The sequence below is a fragment of the Oncorhynchus mykiss genome, chromosome 8 (assembly GCF_013265735.2).
Source record: "Oncorhynchus mykiss isolate Arlee chromosome 8, USDA_OmykA_1.1, whole genome shotgun sequence".
In the NCBI taxonomy this organism is placed as follows: Eukaryota; Metazoa; Chordata; class Actinopteri; order Salmoniformes; family Salmonidae; genus Oncorhynchus; species Oncorhynchus mykiss.
In genome coordinates this window covers 67,819,942-67,826,858 of record NC_048572.1, presented here as the reverse complement: position 1 = coordinate 67,826,858, position 6,917 = coordinate 67,819,942, and positions in this window count along the sequence as shown.

Genomic DNA, 6,917 nt, shown 5'->3' with positions numbered 1-6,917 from the left:
CATGTTACACAGACATGTGACTAACAGACACTATGGAATAGTGTCCCTGAACAAGGGGGGGTCAAGATCACAAGTCAGTCAGTATCTGGTGTGGCCACCAGCTGCATTAAGTACTGCAGTGCATCTCCTCCTCATGGACTGCACCAGATGTGCCAGTTCTTGCTGTGAGACGTTACTCCACTCTTCCACCAAGGCACCTGCAAGTTCCCGGACATTTCTGGGGGGAATGGCCCAAGCCCTCACCCTCTGATCCAACAGGTCCCAGACGTGCTCAATGAGATTGGGATCCGGACTCTTCCCAGGCCATGGCAGAACACTAACATTCCTGTCTTGCAGGAAATCACGCACAAAGCAAGCAGTATGGCTGGTGGCATTGTCATGCTGGAGGGTCATGTCAGGATGAGCCTGCAGGAAGGGTACCACATGAGGGAGGAGGATGTCTTCTCTGTAATGCACACGGTTGAGATTGCCTGCAATGACAACAAGCTCAGTCCGATGATGCTGTGAAACACCACCCCAGACCATGACAGACCCTCCACCTCCAAATCGATCCCACTCCAGGCCTCGGTGTAACGCTCATTCCTTCGACGATAAACACAAATCCGACCATCACCCTTGGTGAGACAAAACCGCAACTCGTCAGTGAAGAGCACTTTTTGCCAGTCCTGTCTGGTCCAGCAACGGTGGGTTTGTGCCCATAGGCGACGTTGTTGCCGGTGATGTCTGGTGAGGACCTGCCTTACAACAGGCCTACAAGCCCTCAGTCCAGCCTCTCAGCCTATTGCGAACAGTCTGAGCACTGATGGAGGGATTGTGTGTTTCTGGTGTAACTCGGGCAGTTGGTGTTGCCATCCTGTATTATCCCGCAGGTGTGATGCCCGGATATAGCAATCCTGTGCAGGTGTTGTTACACGTGGTCTGCCATTGTGAGGACGATCAGCTGTCCGTCCTGTCTCCCTGTAGCGCTGCCTTAGGCGTCTCACACTACGAACATTGCAATTTATTTCTGAAACTCACTTCCTCACCTCAAGTTCGCCTGTCAGAGTCAGTTGGAGCGCCAGGGTGCACTGCCTTCATATCATAGGCCTGCAGTAGCTAAAGCTCAAAAATAGCCACACCATACCAAACCTTCACAAACATTTCAAAACTAAGTCAAGCAAGCCATTGTTTATACAGAAAATGTGAGCAGAAGTGTGAATGTAAACCAGGGGGTGGGGGTGGACCTCCCCAAAGAAAAAAAGTTTGCCAACCCTCCACTATTCTTGACCCCCCCCAACAAACTTAAATCTGTCCCCAAATTAAATATATAATTTAACATTACATACAGTGCCTTGCGAAAGTATTCGGCCCCCTTGAACTTTGTGACCTTTTGCCACATTTCAGGCTTCAAACATAATGATATACAACTGTATTTTTTTGTGAAGAATCAACAACAAGTGGGACACAATCATGAAGTGGAACAACATTTATTGGATATTTCAAACTTTTTTAACAAATCAAAAACTGAAAAATTGGGCGTGCAAAATTATTCAGCCCCTTTACTTTCAGTGCAGCAAACTCTCTCCAGAAGTTCAGTGAGGATCTCTGAATGATCCAATGTTGACCTAAATGACTAATGATGATAAATACAATCCACCTGTGTGTAATCAAGTCTCCGTATAAATGCACCTGCACTGTGATAATCTCAGAGGTCCGTTAAAAGCGCAGAGAGCATCATGAAGAACAAGGAACACACCAGGCAGGTCCGAGATACTGTTGTGAAGAAGTTTAAAGCCGGATTTGGATACAAAAAGATTTCCCAAGCTTTAAACATCCCAAGGAGCACTGTGCAAGCGATAATATTGACATGGAAGGAGTATCAGACCACTGCAAATCTACCAAAGACCTGGCCATCCCTCTAAACTTTCAGCTCATACAAGGAGAAGACTGATCAGAGATGCAGCCAAGAGGCCCATGATCACTCTGGATGAACTGCAGAGATCTACAGCTGAGGTGGGAGACTCTGTCCATAGGACAACAATCAGTCGTATATTGCACAAATCTGGCCTTTATGGAAGAGTGGCAAGAAGAATGCCATTTCTTAAAGATATCCATAAAAAGTGTCATTTAAAGTTTGCCACAAGCCACCTGGGAGACACACCAAACATGTGGAAGAAGGTGCTCTGGTCAGATGAAACCAACATGGAACTTTTTGGCAACAATGCAAAAAGTTATGTTTGGCGTAAAAGCAACACAGCTCATCACCCTGAACACACCATCCCCACTGTCAAACATGGTGGTGGCAGCATCATGGTTTGGGCCTGCTTTTCTTCAGCAGGGACAGGGAAGATGGTTCAAATTTATGGGAAGATGGATGGAGCCAAATACAGGACCATTCTGGAAGAAAACCTGATGGAGTCTGCAAAAGACCTGAGACTGGGACGGAGATTTGTCTTCCAACAAGACAATGATCCAAAACATAAAGCAAAATCTACAATGGAATGGTTCAAAAATAAACATATCCAGGTGTTAGAATGGCCAAGTCAAAGTCCAGACCTGAATCCAATCGAGAATCTGTGGAAAGAACTGAAAACTGCTGTTCACAAATGCTCTCCATCCAACCTCACTGAGCTCAAGCTGTTTTGCAAGGAGGAATGGGAAAAAATGTCAGTTTCTCGATGTGCAAAACTGATAGAGACATACCCCAAGCGACTTACAGCTGTAATCGCAGCAAAAGGTGGCGCTACAAAGTATTAACTTAAGGGGGCTGAATAATTTTGCACGGACAATTTTTCAGTTTTTGATTTGTTAAAAAAGTTTGAAATATCCAATAAATGTCGTTCCACTTCATGATTGTGTCCCACTTGTTGCTGATTCTTCACAAAAAAATACAGTTTTATATCTTTATGTTTGAAGCCTGAAATGTGGCAAAAGGTCGCAAAGTTCAAGGGGGCCGAATACTTTCGCAAGGCACTGTATACAGCACTTGTATATTATATTGGTTTTTAATCAGTGCGATACATTGTGTATCTCTCTATAATAATAGACACGTTTTGGAATATTTAATTTAAACAAAACTATGAGGACTGAGGTACAGTAACTACTGTTAAAACATATTTAGCGGATTTCAGAATAATATCTATCTCCATCTTTCTCCCTAAAAGGTCCCTGTAGAGGATTCTATCTGCTGGTTCCTTAAGAAATGGTGGCCTCTTTCTGGCTCCATTATCTTATCATTTAAGGAGGATTATGTTCAAGAGCACACTCGGTCCAGACTGACGTTGAATAACTATTACAGCTTACAATAATTACAAATCTAATTAGAAGGGAAAAAACTCAGCATCATTCTCTCTGACCAGGTCTGGTTTGATGAATATGGTTTAATTAATGCATGCGGTGGAGTGGTGTGTTTTTGATACCTTCTCCTTCTCTGAATCAAGTTCAAAGCCATCATCATGGTCTATTAATGACACTTCTAGAATACACTGAGTTTATTTGTCCGGAGTGATTCTAAATGGGGAAAACTGGCATAGAATTCAAATAAACTAAAAAATGAACTAATGAAAAGGATTGCATAGGGAGAATGAGTATAAGCAAATGTCCACATAGGTCACCACTATTCAGTCAAAAGCAAAGAAGCTCTCTACCTTCCTCCCTCCCTGAATACTAAGTTACAACTACACTCATCTCTGCCTGTCACGTCATTTCCTAAGTGGCCTCTGGTCAGCCCCTTTGAGCGGCCCTTAATGGTGTGCCATACCCTGCAGTGTGCCCGACTTTCAAAGCCCCAGGAGAGAGTGTGTGGCCCCCTGCGCCAGACAGGAAAATGACCCTCATTAGTTTCAATGGCTGCAGACGGGCTTCCGGGACTCACAGCATCACTACTAACGAGACCGCTCTCTGTCTGTCTGCCTTCCAGGGTCCTCATTTATCAACCTTGCATACATTTCTTACTAAATTCTGGTATACATGTGGAGATTGATAAATTTGTTTGGCAAGAAAATACTACAAACTGTTTCACGCAACATATACACATTTCCATTGATAAAATCAGAGCCACACTATATTTATGCTCTCGTGGACGAGCGCTACGACCCCGGCTGGAAAACGCCCTCCATTCACCTTTTTATCATAACAAAAACACCCTAATTTGTTGTATGATTTTGAGATGTTGGAACTGGATCATGATAGACTCTAAAAGAAAGCGCAATGGCATTTAGATCACATTTATTTCAGATGTTTTCGGAATGTGGGCAGTGCTGTCCTAGCTTCAGGAGGAAGCAGGTTACAACATTGGCGTGCCAGGACGGAGAAGAGAATTTACTGGGCTGAGCGGGAGCTGTCCTTCCGTAGGTGTGGGAGGGCAAAAAGACCAGAGGTGACAGAAGAGAGTGCTACGGTTGGAGTGTAGGGTTTGAGCATAGCCTGAAGGTAGGGAGGGGCAGTTCCTCTTGCTGCTCCATAGGCAATTACCATGGTCTTGTAGTGGATGCAAGCTTCGACTGCAAGCCAGTAAAGTGTGCGATCTTGGGAAAGTTGAACACTAGGCAGGCCGGGCTGCAGCATCGGGATGAGGAAGGGGTGTGAGAGGGGGTGCTTTGGGATTATTCAAGATACTCTTGAACAAGTTGGGTTTCAGATGTTTTCAGAAGATGGGGAGGGACTCTGCTGTCCCATCTTCAGAAGGAAGCATAACCTGAAGGTATGGAGGGGCAGTTCCAATTGCTGCTTCAAGTACCATGGTCTTGTAGTGGATGCGAGCTTTAACTGGAAGCCAGTTGAGTGTGCAGAGGAGTGGGGTGACATGGGAGAAGTTGGGAAGACTGAACATCAGGTGGGCTGTAGCATTCTTTATGAGTTGCAGGGGTTTGATGGCACAAGCGGCGAGCCCAACCAACAGCGAGTTACAGTAGTCCAGATGAGAGTAGACAAGTGCCTGGATTAGGACATGTGCCGCTTCCTGTTTGAGGTAGGTTCATGCTCTACGGATGTTGTAGAGCATGAACATGCTGGAGTGAGTCACTGCTTTGATGTTTGCAGAGAATGGATGTTTGCAAAGAACCACAGGGTGTTGTCCAGGGTCACGCCAATGTTCTTTGCGTTCTGGGAGGGGGACACAGTGATGGAGAGGTCCTGGAGTGGGCAGCCTTCCACAGGAAGAAGAGCATCGCCGTCTTGTCGAGGTTGAGCTTGAGGTGGTGGGCAGACATCCAAGCTGAGATATCTGCCAGGTATGCAAAAATGTGTGTCACCACCTTGGTGTCAGAAAGGGGGGGGAAGGAGAAAAATAGTTGAGTGTCATCCACATAGCAATGATAGGAGAGACCATGTGAGGATATGAAGAAGCCTAGTGACTTAGTGTATCGAGAGAAGATTAAAGGACCTAGAACCGAGTCCTGGGGGACACCAGTAGTGAGAGAAAGGCGTGCAGACACAGATCCTCTCCATGTCACCTGGTAGGAGCGGCCTGCCAGGTAGGATGCAATCCAAGACAAAGCCTGAGACGCCTAGCCCTGAGAGCGTGGAGAGGAGGATCTGATGGTTCACAGTGTCAAAGGCAGCAGATAGATCTAGGAGGATGAGAACAGAGGAGAGAGAGTCAGCTTTGGTAGTGCAGAGAGATTCCGTGACACAGAGAAGAGCTGTCTTAGTTGAGTGACCCATCTTGAATCCTGACTGGTTAGGGTCAAGAAGGTAATTCTGAAAGAGATGGCGAGAGAGTTGGTCAGAGACAGCGTACTCAAGTGTTTTGTAAGAAAGGATACCGGTCTGTAGTTTTTGACATCAGAGGAGTTGAGTGTTGGTTTCTTGAGAAAGGGATCAACTCAGCCCAATTTGAAGTCAGATGGGATGCAGCCAGTGGTCAGGGATAAGTTGATGAGGGAAGGGAGAAGGTCTCCAGAGATGGTCTGGAGAAGGGGATGGGGTCGAGCGGGCAGATTGTCGGGCGGCCGGACTTCACAAATCGCAGGATCTCATCTGGTGAGAGAGGGATGACTTTGTCAACCACTTTGAAAAGAAGGTTGACGACATCCGCTCCTCATTCACTCAGCCTATTGAGTCCACTGGTCCCACTCACAGAGAACTACCTTCGCTTTGTAGGGAGGGAGGGGGTGGTGGATTAAGGGGGGAAGAGAAGGTGGAAAAGAGTTTCCTAGGATTAGAGGCAGAAGCTTCAAATTTTGAGTGAAAGAAAGTGGCTTTAGCAGCAGATACAGAGGAAGAGAAGGTAGAGAGGAGGGACAAAGGATGCTAGGTCCTCCGGGAAGTTTAATTGGAACTCAATTGTTGCTCAGCTGCCTGCAGTCCTGTTCTGTAAACTCGCAATGAGTCACTCAGTGACAGAGCAGGAGGGGAGGGCCGAGGCAGCCGGGAGGAAAGGGGACAGTGCGAGTCAATGGAAGCGGAAAGGGAGGAGAGTAGGGTCGAAGAGGCAGAATCAGGAGACCGGATGGAGAAGGATTTAGCAGAAGGGAGAGATGATAGAATAGAAGAGGAAAGAGAGAGAGAGAGAGAGAGAGAGAGAGAGAAGATTGGGATGGCGCATGGCCATCTGGATAGGGTGTTGAGTGGGTAGGGTTAGAGGAGAGAGACAGAAAATAAAAGGTAGTGATCAGAGACCTGAAGGGGGGTTGCAGTGAGATTAGTAGCCTAACAGCCTCTAGTAAAGATGAGGTCAAGAGTATTGCCTGTCTTGTGTGTGGGAGGGAACTGGAAAAGGGTGAGGTCAAACAGGCAAGGGAAAGAGTGCAAGGGAAAGAAATGAATCAAAGGCAGATGTCGGGAGGTTGAAGTTGCCAAGAAGAACGGTGAGCCATCATCAGGAAATTAGCTTATCAAGGTGTCAAACTCATTGAAGAACTCTCTAAGGGCACCTGGTGGGCAACCTACCACCTGGTGGGCGATGTAACTTTTTGGGCAAACGACCAAATTCACAT